This window comes from Mercenaria mercenaria, chromosome 16 (genome assembly GCF_021730395.1).
Source record: "Mercenaria mercenaria strain notata chromosome 16, MADL_Memer_1, whole genome shotgun sequence".
NCBI lineage: Eukaryota > Metazoa > Mollusca > Bivalvia > Venerida > Veneridae > Mercenaria > Mercenaria mercenaria.
Genome location: NC_069376.1, coordinates 47622968 through 47640752, shown reverse-complemented (window position 1 = coordinate 47640752; position 17785 = coordinate 47622968). Strand labels below are relative to the sequence as shown.

Here is a 17785-nt window from a genome sequence, read left to right as displayed (position 1 = left end):
GCTTCCCATTCTGCTGTGCTTAAAAAAATTGTTTAAATATATGCAACATAAAACGTTTCAATAGTTTCCTTACTGCCTAGCGGTAGTTGTTAATGGATGTTTGTTTTGTAACTAACAGGTATATAATCCCTTTTCATAAATGTTCACTACAGTAATATCATAGTGAACATGAAAACGGATTTTAAAACAAATGAAAGAGAGAAGAAACAGTGACGTACTTGATGAACCAACGAGTATGTTTGTCATTATACGACAATGATGACGTGCATACAGACACTTTAAATATATGAATATTAGAAGACAATTATAATTATGACCAAATGACAAGAGAGCACTTCAGAAGGGATAAGAGCATCTAGATACGACAATGATCTTACAAGGACACTAGATATACATCTCAGCACTTAAACATCTCTTATAAATTTAATAATTACTGTCTACATGTTCGTGTCAAAGTTGTACATCCTGAGAGACAACTGTTTTTAATTATGATATATGTTGTCCAGAATGTTAAATAAACACTTGCATCATCTTCTTTGTTTGAATACATTTCATTTTACATTTAGTTATTTTGAGAATGTTGTAATGCACTCCTAAAAATATATCAATAATCTGGGCCCGAATTCAACAACGTTAAAAGTAAAAATGTTGGACTTAGAAACGGCAAATAACTTAATTTGCCGAAACTTTATCTATTGCAATGTGTAGTGATTATGTTTTTGCTTAATTCGGGGCAAGTGGTCGTGTATAGTAGCATGCATTTCCACTACCGTCCATGAACAGATTCAATTAAAGCGAGCCTGCAACATTTTCGTTTTTGTCGTGACGAGCAATATATGGAGTTTTCACTTTTTCTATTTTATATACATGCATCTTTTGCGATGCATTTTAATGTACTAACGAAAAAGTAAAATACACAATTTATCTTTTTAAAGTCTAAGCCTTAAAACTTTGAAGAGCGCAGGTCGAGGCTTTGAAGTTTTGTGACATCATGATGGCGTACAAACTTTGAAGAGCGCAGGTCGAGGCTTTGAAGTTTTGTGACATCATGATGGCGTACAAACAAACATACTTGGAGCACAGTTCGGTATTGCATTTAGCAATATACTTGCAGCTGCTCGGTATAAGTACCAAAATCCTATTTTAAATATTTTAACTACCTTCTTTTTGAAGAAATCATCACTTTCTAATAACATTTCAGAGTACAACTATTAATCCTCTTGTAATTTATTATAATACAAGAACTATCATCCTATCGTATTATTATTTAATAGTACTAAGATGCTTTACATTTAGAACAATTTTTAAGTTCAATAAAGGGAATTAATACATTGCAATGAACAGTTCTTTCGGGTGTGGGTATGAAACACATTCAGTTAAAGCTTGAAAGCTATCGCTCTTATCATTCGTATGAAATAAGTATAGGAATAAAAGTCAAACGAATAAATGAAATTAGGAAATTCAAGTAAAGGACCACAATAGGAAATGGCACATATTCAATAAAATGAATAGTATTTTATAAATAGCCAAGAATTGACATTTGATATTTATTCATTATAGTGTTTTGGTAATTTAAAATGTAATCGAGGTTATACCCAACAGGGAGGTGTATGGGAATGAAATGAAGAACTAGTCTGTATTGCAAGCACTGGTAAACAGCGCTATTGAATAATGTAAAAAGTTATAAAACAATTTATCTTTATCACGTGCCAATTATAAACGCCAGTTTGTAAATTAGATGCAGCAAACTATCAATTATCGTGATATAGACGAAAATTTTGCGCACTTTATCATCAAAGCTTTTCTGGTTTACGTATCCCAATGGAAAAACAAGTTGATTTATAGAATAATGTCAATGTCTGCACAATATATAATCTATTCTTTCCGGTGTGGAGAAAATTTATTTATGTTTTTCTTTTTTTTATGGAATGCATCAGAAATAAGTGCAGTTTCAAATTTGTTTTTGTTAAAAGATGTTACAACTCCATCTATCATAACCACTGTATTTTCGCATTTTTACAGTAAAGCAAACAAGAGGGCCAAGATGGCCCTAGGTCGCTCACCTGAGAAACATACTATATCAGTGTAAACATGTTTAACCTATTGATTTCATGGAAACAAATATTTTGGCCAGTTTTCATGAAGATTAGACTAAAAATGTGGTCTCTTGAGTTTAAACAAATATATGACCTAGAAACCTAGATTTTTAACCCAGATGACCCATATTCGAACTTGACCTAGATTTTATCAAGGCAATCATTCTGACAAAATTTCATGAATATCAATTGAAAAATACATCCTCTATCGCATACACAATATTTTTCTTTGATTTGACCTAGTGACCTAGTTTTTGACTCCAGATGACCCATATTCAAACTTGACCTAGATTTTATCAAGGCAATCATTCTGACCAAATTTCATGAAGACCAATTGAAAAATACAGTCTCTACCGCATACACAAGGTTTTTCTTTGATTTGACCTAGTGATCTAATTTTTTTTAAATCAGATGACCCATATTCAAACTCGACCTAGATTTTATCAAGGCAATTATTCTGACATAATTTCATAAAGATCAATTGAAAAATACTGCCTCTATTGCATACACAAAGTTTCTCTTTGATTTGACCTAGTGACCTAGTTTTTGTAATAACCCATTTCAAACTCGGCCTAGATTTCACAGTAATTTTTACAGAATTCATGAAGATCATTGAAATACAGCTCTATGCAACACAAGGTTTTTATTTTATTTGACCTAGTGACCTGTTTTTAACCCAGATGCCTTTTCGAACTTGGCCTAGGTTGTATCAAGTTGATCATTCTAACCATAATTCATGAAGATCAACTGAAAAATACAGCCTCTATCGCATACACAAGGGTTTTCTTTGATTTGACCTAGTGACCTAGATTTTAACCCCAGATAACCCATTTTCAAACTCGGCCTAGGTTGTATCAAAGTCATCATTCTGACCAAATTTCATGAAGATCAATTGAAAAATACAGCCTCTATCGCATACACAAGCTAAATGTTGACAGACGACAGACAGACAGACAGACGACGGACGCCGGACATTGAGCGATCACAAAAACGCACCTGAGCATTGCTCAGGTGAGCTAAAAATGCACTGAAACGGAAGTAACAGGAAAGAGTTAAGTTTGTTTTGTGTTTGTAGGGTTTAGAGACACATACACAATTTATGTCATATGGCGACTTTCCCAACTTTTGATGGAGGATGCAACTCCGGGCATTATTTTATCACGGGCGGGTACCTGGGTAGAGCCACTAACATCCGTAAGTCAGCACGACGGCTTCCTCACATACAAGAGTTTAAACCCTAAGTGAGTTTTCGAACCCACATCGATGCCAGCGAACTTAACCGCGGGGGCTTTGAAAAGGGTAAAGAAATATATTTGTTATGCATTTGGTCAGTAAGATATCTAGTAAATAACTCTGAACACGTTACTTTATTGGATTTTTTTTGTAGGACATGTTCCTTTCAATCTCGGACTGTGTTGATATATTTTCTGATCATAAGGTACTATGGAGTACATTCATTTTTACTATAAAAGAATTCCGCTTAAACCGTTGCTAGGGGCGTGAGGGGTTTTTCTCATTTCATTATCCCTTATGAACAGACTTATTCAAACCGGGTCTGTTATTATGTTGCTTGCTTACGTTCTATGCCTCCAAAAGATCTTTTCACAGATTTTATTACTTTTACGTAGAATCGAGACGTTAACAATTCCTGTTGACCCAAAAAGTAAGCTATGGTCAAATTGAACTCTGTTGTCTTTTTTCAAGAGCATGCTCCTGTTTATGAATCAACATACTGAAATACTCAATTTAAATTCTATCGATACACACCGGTATACAGAACCTTCTGCTTCCGTATAACTTGCCAAAAATAAGGTATATAAATATTTAAATCACTTCAGCAATTTAACAGCAAGGTTTAACCGTTGTTTATAATGAACATACTGAGCTCAGGTATGATGATTATTACAATATCTTGCGATAATGTATTAGTTATAAGCTTTGGGAAAGAAATGCATTACAATACTTAAACAGAGTACAATGTAATGAAACATGAAATGTTCCTACTTGAGATATTAGACAGGGCACTGTAACAGAATCGAATCGTAAAATTATAACTTGATTTACCATGTAACATGGTAATGCAATCTTAACAATTAGATCAACAGCCTGCAGTCGAGTGAATATTAGCATGTTGATATTTGTGTTATTAGATATGCAGCTGCTGTTGTACATCTTATTATTAGTCCAAGTACTTGAATTTAGCCTATACAGACGAATAGTCAGTTCCGGATCATGGGGGTTCCAGATCACAGCACAGTTTACACTTATATGACGAAGATAATCATTTAGTTCTTAGCATGAATATTTGCTTCAATGAGGGAAATAACATACCAAAATATAACTTTTGCAGATCGCTGGAATTTGAAGAAAATTCGTATTTTGTCAATCTGTGTGATCCGGGACTCACGCAATAGGGACACCAAACAATCGAGAAATTATTTTTTAAAACAAGAAAATATGTTTATATTTTCAACTTGTCAATGTGTAATGATTTGGTCGGATGAGAGAAAACAATTATTATTTCACAGGTTTATTTTTATTCTAAAATGATCAGGGATGGACCAAAATGATCCGTAACTGCCCAAAGTGGTAACACTACTGTTGCTCGTACAGTATAATTATTTACTGTGCATTAGTCGGATTTAAAAAGCAAAAGAATTTTCCTTTCTCTCTGTGCAAAAATGTGTTTTAAAAATATATTTTCGTAGCTCAATAACAAATATAGCCCATAGTGATCTGGAACTGACTAATCGACTAACAATATTTATTTATGTAAATGTAAAATTTTTCCAGTTAGGAACATAGTCCTATTTCGGCTTTCCATTCAGCTTAATTAATTAAAAACAATGCTTCTAGGTTTTCGGTCAGATGAAATTAAGATCAGCTTCCAAATATTTTGATATTTTACATTTCTTCAGTCTTTGTATTATAATGTGTATTCAGAAGTAATCGCACTTTTACATTTCTTCAGTCTTTGTATTATAATGTGTATTCAGAAGTAATCGCACTGTAATCGAATGTAATGCAAGAAGTCTAGGGATGATAAGAATAAAATAATATAAATAATCTATAGTCTGCAGCAAATTCGAAATATCCAATGTTGCACCCCGCCTTTTTTCGTTGGAGAAATATTGCATGTAGTATTAATCATTACATAACCACAAAACATCCAAACCGCTGTATCAAATACTTGGCTATACTTGTCCGAAGAAATTTGCTTGTAATAAAGCACGAGTAAACATAACCAAATGTCTTGATTTCGTGAAAGAATTTTATACAATATATTTCAGCCAACGATCAGTTCCTAGTGCATTTTTTACTTATTACGAAATGAATTGGTCTTTAATTTCAAACCACAAGCACGTTCCGCCTAAACTTTAAGAAACGATACAACTCGTTTTCAACATCAAATTTTATTTGAAGAAACAAATTAAAGAGTCATGAACTTTGTATTTGTTCGAAATTCTCGTTTATATTACAGATAGATTCTAATTATGTTCTTTCTTCTGAATTTCATTTTGCGTTTGCAGTAGTTGAGTAAAATCTATACACCATTCGAAAACAATTTCTTATATGACAGGGGTTGACAATGGTACGCTTTGACTTAAGGATGACGATTTATTCACAGAGTAAAAACTAAATATGAGCCGTGCCATGAGAAAACCAACATAGTGGCTATGCGACCAGCTTGGATCCAGACCAGGCTGCGCATCTGCGCAGTCTGGTCAGGATCCATGTTGTTCGCTTTCAAAGCCTATTGCAATTAGAGAAACCGTTAGCGAACAGCATGGATCCTGACCAGACTGCGCGGATGCGCAGGCTGGTCTGGATCCATGCTGGTCGCAAAGCCACTATGTTGGTTTTCACATGGCACGGCTCATATATATATCACTGTCCAAAACGTTAGGGACAGAAGTTATAGATAAATAAATGAAATCTAATTTCGAGCTTGTTAAAGAAAACAAATAACCACTTAAATTATGGCTATAAGACTAGAACACCTTATAGATTAATCAATGATTCATAAAGACATACAAAACTGATACTTGCAATATGGTAATTTGAATCATTCTTACAATAATACACTGAGCAAATGATGTCTACAAGTTTATGCTTTTCAAAGCTTTCGCGGCCGAGCGGCTATGGCCGCTGACTATTCGCTGCCTTAAAACAGGTTTTACAGGCTAACAGGATCCTTATAACATCGTTTTGTTTAAGACACTTAGTAATCGAAAACACTGTAAATTTATTGCAAATACCAAAATGAAAGGTCAAGCTTTTAAAATACATGAAAATAATTGTATTTTTTTTTTATTTTATGAACAATACTAAACATTTGAAAATTGTACTACTTTATGACAAGATACAAGAGAAACGCAATTTTTATACACATGGTAGTTAAAGACGACAAGAAGTCCATAACTAACCTGTTTATGGTCTTGTCCAATGCAGTACATGATTGCTACGAAAGCAGAACTTTTCATAGTTTCAACCTGTGTGATTTTATTTTTCCAAATAAAGCACATTTTGCTGGTTTCAGTATGATCTAAATCACGTCGGTTTAAATTGAACATTGATGACGAGGTAACGAATGTAATATTAAAAGCATTGACTAAAATATATGTAAGTACACCATTGATAATAATTGAAAATCATGATTTGCAAAAGTCACAATGGAGACTGAGTTGCCGACCAAACTGTAGTTAATTAAAAGTAAAAACACAGTAAAGGAAATAACATACCTCTGTTAAAATGTAGTCTATTTAACAGTGTTTAAACCGATCCCGATAACTTTCCGTTCCATTTACTACAAATTATAGTTTCCACAAAATCTCGTTCGATTTAAGACAGAAAATTCAACGTTAGCTTTGTATACGTAAATCCAATGAGAGATGTATGTACTGAAGAGCTATACAATAAACAATTTATTTTATTACTTCTGTTGTTTTTATGATTCAAATTACCCATTGCCTCTTTGTATACCTCTCATACAAATTGCAGCGTTCTCTAAGGTCTGTTTTGTTTCGCAGTTAATGTTTTGATTTAGGACTATGCGGAAGTTTCGGACACCTTCGTTGCTTCAGTTGATGATTTTTTTTTGCATGAAATCGAAGTAAATGCTTTGCAAGTGTCTTTCGGAGAATAGTTTCCCTTTTGAGTTAGTGGTGGACCACCGTGGCCGAGTGGTTAAGGTAACTGACTTCAAACCACTTACCCCTTACAGATGTGGGTTTTATCCTCACTCGGGCGTTGAATTCCAGCTGGCTTACGGAAGGTCGGTTCTACCCAGCTGCCTGCCCGTGATGAAATAATGCACGGAGGGGCACCTGGGGTCTACCTCCACCATCAAAACTGGAAAGTCGCCATAATACCTATAATGGTGTCGGTGCGGAACAAACACACTTTTGAGTAAGTATATATTAAGGTCGTGCCGAAAGTTTTTGTTTATAAAATATATATACTATATAAATTGAAATATAACTTGCGGCGGAATTAGACAAAAGTGATTTCAGACTAAACACTAAACGATATGCGAGAAATAAGTTTGCTATGTTATATAGATTTTCTAAGAACAATAAAATCACTGTTTAACATTTGTGATGAGGGTACTAAAACACTGGTACGTTAAAGAGATTGAAAACCGACGTTAAAACTATTTGAGAAGTCCATTTATAGCAGACAACTGTCTCCGACATGAGTGACATTGACACACATTCTATCTCTTGTAAACCTACAACGTGATGTCAAATATCTTGTTAAACGAAGCAAAATTTAGAAATGATACTCAACATAGGAACAGAAAAATAATGTTTTGTTTTAACTGATATTGATATTCAAGGAGCCTATGAAACAACGACAGTATTTGACCTTTAAACAGAGCTTTTAGACATGGAATATAAAAACCGGGAATCACCATTATTATATAACTAACATGTTGAAGCTTTACAGGTTTTTATAAAGACTATAAATGATCATTTATATCGTGTATGGAACAACTGCTGCTTTCTGCAGGTTTAAAAGTATTTTGATGTAGAACATACTGTATGATATACAACATTTTTCATACAAATTTAAATTATTTTTCTTTGTATCAGTTGCACTCCTTTCTTTCTCCCCAGTCCACAAACAAAATCCTCCTCCTTATATTTATGTTGACAGGCAAAATATAGACATTTTTAAGACATCTCACTTTATGTATTATTACGCGCCTTAGAAACAGACAACCTAAACATTTTGCTGTAAACATGAAGTTTGGTTTACTAGATCATAAGGTGTGATTATAAAAGATTAAAACCCATTCATAGTAATTTATTATATCATATTTTCTTCTGACGCTATAAACTCATGAGAAATTTCAAGAACATACAAAGATACGAAACTAAAAAATGAAGATAGTCTTCAATATTTTGCACGAGAACAGATGTATTTATTATTTGCTCATGACAGAAGAAGAAGACAGTGGTTTTACCACAGTCTTTTCGCATGTCATACGTTGACATCGATAGAACCATTGTGTACCATTGTTTACAACAACAGTTTTAGGAAATGTATGCTGATCATAACCAGAAGTTCCCAGAACTGTTAGGTAAATGTTTTCTGGAAGAAGAATTAGATATAATTGATGGTAATGAAATTATCATTACTTGTTTATACCGGTGTTGTAAGGCAGACTTGATGTTCCCATAAAAGTGTGTGTTTTTAATAAGCAGATTCGTAACCGTTTCAATAATGATGGAAAAAAAGTGAAAATCCAGTTCTTTGCGAGTGTAGCTGACCGTTTAATTATAGCATATTGGATCAAATTATCCATAAACACCCAAGTCGCGTACTTCTTCCGGGATTATTTTGTTTAGATATAACGTACATCTGCGTTTGGTTATTTTGTACTGAAAAGGTTTGCATTATTTCTCATATCTGACATCTGAACATTAAATGAAAAAATAGCCACCCTCTAAGAAGACAGAAACCCTAGAGTTAGGGAATTAACAGAGATATTAAAATGTCTTCATTTTAAAGCAGAAAGAGTTTGAAGAACCGGTCAACGACCCAGTTCCAGCAGACTGTTGCGATGAAAATAATCTTGAATAATGTTTCTGTTTGTTTTTCTTTCATACTGGCAAAACATTTCTCTGATGACTAAAGCTCAGTCATAAACTTGGATTAAGTGTTGTTGTATTTTCTGGTTGATTGGTTGCGTCCTCCGTCCTCAAAGAGTATTCTTAAAGATTTTATTGAAGAACCAGGAAGTTATGTATGTCATTACACGTATGTTATAATAATGACGAAAAACAGATTTACAACTTTCGAAAATCGTTTAATTTAGAGCATTTTACTACACATAAAATCCACCTTCCACCTGTACAGTATTGCTATTAGTAAATTATTACCTTTAATTTTTCATTTGTTTGTATTCTTGCATAAAAACTACTTTTTCCACTGGCTCCGGGCAAGTATTAACGGGAGAAATATCATGTATTTAAAAGGCGATTCACATGTTGTTAGTAGATGACTTTTTCTTATTTTTTAGATGATGTGTCAGGGCTGAATAGTTATTCTCTCTCTCTCTCTCTCCCTCTATCTCTCTCTCTTCTCTATCTCTCTCTCTAAGTTGAAAACAGTTCGTCGATAACCGTGAATGTATTGAATCGCATATAACTTATGCGATTGCCTATTTAGGAATCATATCAAAGATTTAAGAGAGAATTAACCGTAATCTTTTCATTTAATATCTTTTGAAATTTATATAAATCTTGAAAGCATGTCATCAAGATGAAAACGGTTCGTTCTTATAACTTGAATGTAAAATTATTTTTTCCTGAAATAGTGATACGCAGAAATATGGTTAATATCAAGCTTGTAATAACGAGAAATAAAATTAATCGTTTAAAAAATTTGATTACATGCTTTTGGTAGTGTTGTTGATTTTTGCGCCCCGATTATGGATATTTAAAACATGCCGATCGTTTTTACAAAAACAACAGAATGGTAATTAAGAAATAATAAATATGCGCCTATATTTTATCAGTTAATAAAATATGGGCAGGAGTTCGGATGCGTAATAATTAAATCACGGTGTGCGTTAGCACGAGTGATTAATATCGCGTCCGAACGACTGCCCATTTTTATTACTGATAAAATTATTGGAACATATTTATTATTTCGATTCTAACCACGCAAATTCTTCGCATTTTACAGCACTATATTTTAGCGCGATATGTCATTCGGTTGGCCATATGCTATTATAAAAACCTCCCCACGAATGGAAAGCGTTACATCAAACGGAAATTTCCGATATTCAATAAATTTTAATTAAATTATTAAGTAGTTATTGCCGTGAAAATGTTATTTTTAATAACATCTAAGGTCGGATATAGAAATCAGAGATAAATACTTAATGCAGAGTTTATATATGCAGTTTCTAAAAATAGTACACGTCACCTACATGATGGCACTGAAACATACACGCTAGGACATTGCGGCGGCATATAAACACGTAAACACTTGAGTCTGGAAGATTGGAACATGAATTATGATTTATTTACTGTCAAAGTAGAATCTAGTTGACATTTGTGGTGCCTAGCTACAACGCAGGAATTGTACACTACACACATACATAGATGCACTGGTGTTGAAGTTGAAACTTACCGGGCTGAAACATTTTCTTACGGTAAAAATATCAACAAATAAATTCATCAGTTAGAAATTGTTTGTTTCAGAAAATTTGATGTACTTTTTATTACTACTAGCACTGAAAAATCGAATATTTAGTCGGTATTATACTGTTTATAATGGAAGCAGAGTAGAATCTCACAGTCATGTTACAATCGTAGGGCGGAATGGAAGAGCTATATTTTATCGTAGATTCATGTATAGGCGAATTCGCTATATGTTTATATTGCAGCTGCTGCGGATCGTGTTAGAATTGAAATTATTTTTTTTCCCGGAATCATCTATGAAAACAATACATTTACTCTACGTGTCATGTTGTTTTTGTGTGTGCAAAAATAGTGACATTACACGTTTTTTTGTGTGTGTATTTACGTCTGTAGAAGCCCAACTTAACGTATATGACCAAAACAATTTTAAAGCTTGTACTCCATTTGTTTATGTGACATTTAGCACATTTTAAAAGTATGCTTGTGAATTAAATATGTTTTTAATTATGATTTCGTATGACGTCATGTTTTAAAAAGAATGTAATCAGGCATAATGTTCGTGACTCTGGAAAGTATATACGTTGGTAATTCAAATATGACGCATGCCTTAGCATAAGGTCATATCCTTGTGTCTTTAAGATACAAGTTTGATACACCTAAGACAAGTTAAAATGTCCGCTATGTGTGAGTAAGAATAATGAAGCGAACTACCGCATCCTCGCAATCCATTAATTATAACAAGCATAGTTTCAACGATAGAATACAACAAGATATTTTACTTAATATGTAGTTAAAGTTGTCAAACACAATTACTATTATGTCGGTAAACAGGCCTAAATAGCCTTTGTTGAAATATTCATTTTTTCTCTCATCCTAATATTAAGAAAACGTATTAACCTGGTATGTTTAAAGGTTTAAGATACTGATTAACCCGACTACTGACAGGTCTAGGTAATAATGATTGTTTTCCACTGCATAAATCCGGAAGCGTCAATAACATGTATTAATAAGTCAGAAATTCTGAAGTAGTGGAACTGACAAGACTTGGATTATTTTATCAGAAGTCATTTTTTATCATGAAACAACTATTATAACAACCATAATAAGGTTATTCTCTACCTTTCACTGGGAAGCCTCAATGTATCTAAGCTTTACATGGTTCTCTTTTAACAGTTAAGTTAAATTATACATCAAATTAAATGTAACAATTAAGAATTCAGACACTTATAAGTTTCAAAATATTAATAAATATTTACGTTGATAAGTAAAATGAGCATTTCTCCTTTCTTATACTACACTAATTTGTGTTAGCTCGATTGTGATGAAAGGAACCACTCTCAAGTCTGCTTCCTGGAAAAACCAGTACTGGTGTCATATGGCTTCGCATAAAGCAATAGGGCATTTTTTCCATCCCATATATAAAGCCCCCTATGTCAAAGATTTCATAATTTGGATTACACATAAAGGAATTGAGTCATTTGATATCAGTGATAAACCCACAAAGTTGTTTTTAAGAAATAGAAATGTATTGTTTTACTGGTTAATCTATCCAATGTTTCTTGTCATTTACATACATTTAAGACAAGTCAGCCATTAAAATTACCTGTAGCAAGTCAAAGGCACCCCAGACATGAATATGAATTAACGTGCTTCCTGAAATATATACAAATAGATATAGGCTATCTACCAGTGAAATTATATATTCACGGCTGTGTTTTCAAAGTATTTATTACAGTTCATGTCACATCTGCCTTCAAGTCGTTTAGAGAACAATGAACAGCTGCAAATTCTCACATATAAAAGCGACATATAAAAGAAACTGGGAGAAAAGTGTTGAAAATATAAATATCCAACTTTGATATTTAATCTTTAAATGTCTACTTCAAATATATAACATCCTCATCAGATGTATTTAAGTTTACTTAAGATATAAATGAAAGATATATTTAGATCTACATTCATAAAGTGACATTCGTTTGGTATTTCAGTAGTGAGTACACATTTATACTTTGTTTAGGTACACATGAATTGTGTACTATTATTATCTCAAACGAAATGTATAGCATATAAATAGATTTAAAAGTGTTAATTCTACTTAAACTATATGTATTAACTGTATACGAATTTTGGGTCTAGTATACATATAATTCGCTCATAATGTGAATACTGAAATCATCAGAGAGAGTACAATTTATTGGAATCTTTACGTACCCATGTTATTTAAACATAGACTGAATGTATCCATACGCATAAGTGCTAATTATAAACCGGCTTATGATGATAATTAAAAACTACGATATAATAGAAACTAACATGTTAATATTTAGGTAACTAGGCAGCATGCAGTATAATAGAATATTAACATTTTATACTTGAGTTATTAGATACACGTCTGTCTTACTAGTGTTTCAATAACACAATTAATTCACTGTTTTATAATTGATTGATGGATATAAATTTTATTCCACCAAGAAATGAAAAACATATGTAATTTTGCATACAATGAACAAAAAATATAAACATCAAACAAACATATATACAATCACACTGCACTTACACATATATATACTAGTAAAAGCTATAGTACTTTTCAAGATGCACTGCACAAATAAGGCTATTGGTACTTTGCGAAACGGAATGGAACGAAACCAAACGGAACGAGAGGCCCCATATGTGGGAAAATAAAAAAAAACAAATTTAAATTTTAAAAATCACAACACTACATAATAGAATATGCAAATAGAACGTGCGAGTCCTTAAACTTAATAGATAAGAAAATATAACTGATAATTTTCACTTGAACGTAAATAATATGTGTAAGTAACGCTTAGTTGTTTTTATTCTTATTTTCTTTTTAATAGATCATATGTTAAAAGTACATAAATAATGATAGTTCAGCTGAGCAAATGATTCTTAGTGGCAAAGACAGTAGTCTTTTCAACAGAATATATTACCAATTATTAGCTTTACGATCAGCAAAAATGAAACCGAAACAAATCATTTTTAGAATAGTTTTATTCGGAACTGTCGCTCATTTAACGTTATAAGCTTGCCCTTGACGAAATAAAGTAACTGCTCACAAAGTCGCAAAACTGTACAGAAGTATTAACTGGCAATGAGTGGTTAAGTTACGACACTTGCAATAGATTTTGGACATCAAATGTGAAATATTGTAAACAGTTACCAGATTTAACACACATTTCATGAAGTCTCAAAGTAGAATATCAATGCTTTTGTTCTGTGAAAAAGTGACATCCGTATCTAGTTGGTTATGTGTAGACGCCCCCAGACGCCCCTAGAAGCCCCTACAGAAACATTCTGAATTTGTGTTTTCCCAGGAATAACGCGGTTGACTTCTTTAAAAGAACACGCGATGATGCATCTACGATGACGCGATATATCAACGGTATCTTAAATTTTCTTACCAGTCAGTCATTTTCTGTAAATGCGAAAAAATATGTCTTAGAAACAATGTCGTGACCATCAGGTGCCGGTAGCTGAACTCGCATTCAAGTTCGACATTCATTTATTTCCAAGTATGAAGGATTACGTTTCCATTGCCGAGCCTGGTATTCCAGGTTTGTATTCTTTATAAAAACAGATGCCGAAGGCCGAGCTTGGCATTGCAGCTCGGTATTCGTTTTTCACTATATAGTATTAAATGTGAATGCTGAAAGCTAATCCCATGCATAATTGAACGTAGAATGCGGTTACGGACTATCCTATATTTTAAGCTGCTTTTCAGAAATGAATCTCAATACCTTAAATTATTCAGATGAATTAACAACAATGTGGTCAATGTTGCATAACAAGACCGGGGTGATATATGCGGAACGGAGCTACATGTGTTCCATTTATAGATTCATTTTTTGCAAGGAAGCTATACACGAGAATATAGCTCCCCAGGAGATATATACGAATACGTGCTCCGTATACAGCTCCCAGAGGAACTATATCCGAATGGAGCTATATAGGGTGTGACAACGCACGCGTGTAACAGTGACATGACATAACAGTGACATGACATACACTGGATGTATCGGCCAATTGTCGTGTCTTTTATAATATTCTTTGACAGATGTATTATGTATATTTTTTCTGTGTACATTATTCTGGTGCAAAGTGCATCTTTTAAAGAAAAAAAATGTCACATAGTTCACTCCGTTCAAGAAAGTGTGCATGCCTACAACTGGGTGCAATATGTGATGACGGCACAAGGAAAATGATAAAGCATGTTTATAAAATACAGAATATTGTTTAAGCTCATGTGGGAACATGTGTCTGAAGACCAGACCCAGATGTCAGTTTTTTCTTCTCATTAAGTTAACTTACGGAGGGACCTTAATGTAAATAAAATTGTTTACCTGAATCCCCTTTTCCCGATATTGCACACACTTACTAAAGTTTTATTCCAAATCCAAAGTTTTATTGCTAAAATCACTCCTCATCAACCAATTATCCATACATAAAATATATGTAGGAAGTAAAATCTTTAGTGTATTAAGTAGGTATCTGTGTATGATTTTGAAGCTAACAATATAAACGAGTTACAAAGTATCGTGTTACAATTGAACAAACAAAACGCGTGTTATATGATAGCAAGCAGTAAGCATTTTTTGTACCTTTCCATTAAAGCGGTTGTGTGCGACGATTTGTTCTTTGTCCCGCATAGGAAGCTTAAGTGAAAGTTTTAAAGAAGATTTTAGGGTCAAATTATTACAAGAAAATCGTCATTATAGTTAGAAGACCCCTGGACAGAAGTTTAACTGACCTTCACATAATTCAATCCAACCTTCGAAATGTTATACGAAGTACCAGCGTAGCTCTTTTGTAAGCAACGGAGACGAGACTGTAAAATGATTCCAAAGTGTACATTAGACATTGTTCTTATAAATTGTCAGAACTTAAAGGTCACGCAGGTATTACTTTGTTTCGGTCTTGCACAACACAAAATTGGCAATAATGGTCTTGCGCTGTTGTCGTAGTATGAAGGTGTGTAACCAGTTTGAAAACCGAAGTTAAATTGAAGTAAAAAAAAAAGATGTACTTCTTTTATTCATAATAACCAAACGAGTAATGCATATAATCTGCATGTCTCATAATTCTATTAAAATAATACCTGTGTGTTTTAAGGTATGACATTTTAAACAGATATTTAACTCTACTTGAAATGTATGACAAGTAAAGCGAAGAATTAAACTACCTTTCACAATTAGCATGGTTATGACAAAAAACACGATTTATTGCAATGTATAGTTTATAGAGTGTGTAAAGGATTTTGGCTTAACAGTACAGTTTTGATTTACTATGTCCAAAAGCAGCATTAATGCGAAAATGAAGAAACATTTTGTTTAAATGTTTCATAATACGATCGTATTCATTTTTATTTTTTTCTATTACTCTCATATTTCTTTTTATGTTCAGCAGAGGACATGTAAAACGTCTGTCCGTCCTGAGCATTTTGAATTTGATAGACTTAGGACAAATGAAAGTGACAGGTAAAAGTGTACGATCAAATATTATTTTATGTGTAACAAAAGCAAACAGAAAACTATCCTGTTTTTCAACCAGGAAGCTAAAGGTCAACGGTTGTTCAAATGTACTTATCACACCAATTAAGACATAGTTTGTTCATGTTAAAAAAAATCCCCCGGAGGTATAGTAATTAAACAACATATTTTGTGTCTACTGAGAATTCCCCAAGGCTTTTAAATGGATGTTACAAGTAATTATAAATAGCATTTTATTCAGTACACCAACGAAAGCACAAGGAGCAAAACTACTGCAGACTCGGTTTGGTTGAGTGGGCTCAAGAGAGGTTAGAAGAGTGCATCATCCCTCAATTGCTTCAGTAATATTTTCTAGTACTGAAACAAATCCTCATAGAAAAGAAATTATTTTGAGAATTGGCAAAGCTGGCAGTTAAAGCCAGAAGCTTATCTGTAAATACCCGCCCAGATATTGCTGAAATGGCATCTGTAATTGTGTTTCTATCCTTTTGAGATAAGATATGAACAGAAGCTTTCACAGTATGAACGTAACTTAGCTTAGACCTTATGAGTGATTTTCTGTCAGTTTACTTGTCTCGGCATGCCAATTTGTAAATGGAACACTGATGATGAGAAAGTGACATATGTATACTTCATCCAGTAAAGATATGCTAAATAGAAAGAAAAGTGACTGTCACCGTGACACCCTGTTTAAATCAACTATTGTTGATTCAAAAAGAAGTAGAAACGGAGTCTTACTGTTCAAACTGATAAGCAATTTAGAAACAACACAATGCATCAACATACCTTTGTGAAAGAATGGTCCGTTTCACATATGCTCATAAACACAAATCTGTTCTGCCAAACACTGATGCGGAACATAAAATCAACGCCTTTCTGCACACCTGTTTAAGTTTCCACAGAACATTTTCTTTCACTCTGAAATAATTAAAGACGACTTTCTTTAACTGAGAGTATACTTCATTTATACCAGTATATGGGAAATGAAAAAATGATAAATGATATATGTTGCGCGCTAGCCTTGTATACCTTTGGTGCTACCTCAAAGCCAGAGTGCGGTGTATATACTCAAGGTGCTGTTTTATTGTTTTTGTGGTTTACTTTAAATCATCCATTTTATTACAGCTCATAAGAATTTGCACTGTTTCTCATAAATTCTGTTTAATCGCCGTACAAATTCTGAGACTACCGTGTCCTTGATCAACCTTTTCAAGGTATCAGAATTATTTCCAGACCTCCAAATTATGTACAATGCAAATACTTAAGGATGGTATTTAAGTCTTATACTGTACTTGACTAATTATCTGATAGACATCTTTAGCAGTAAGAGGTAAATTAGAATTTCTGGCAGACTACGTATTTTCCTTTTGAGAAACAAAACAATAATTTCCAAACATAAATATATTTATTTTAAAGTTTTACAGACTTGATTACTATAAACTAGAGAACAGTTTTACCAAATCTGAAAGGAAAACAGTAAGTATAACTCATTACATGTTGTTCTCAGCACTAAGTTTAACTT

At 33.2% G+C, this 17785-nt stretch overlaps 1 protein-coding gene across 6 annotated transcripts in view; it reads right to left on the bottom strand.

Moving 5' to 3' along the window:
- LOC123540263 (rhodopsin, GQ-coupled-like) overlaps positions 1-17785 on the bottom strand; it is a 56789-nt gene that overhangs the window by 16238 nt on the left and 22766 nt on the right. For 3 of the 6 annotated variants that reach the window (XM_045325130.2, XM_045325132.2, XM_045325129.2), the window contains one exon: positions 17050-17181. The gene's annotated coding sequence lies outside the window, so the exon portion shown is untranslated. Of the gene's footprint in view, positions 1-6838; positions 6982-15117; positions 15263-15524; positions 15603-17049; positions 17182-17785 lie in introns of those variants that run through there. The other 3 variants (XM_045325131.2, XM_045325134.2, XM_045325133.2) reach the window with 3 other exon arrangements.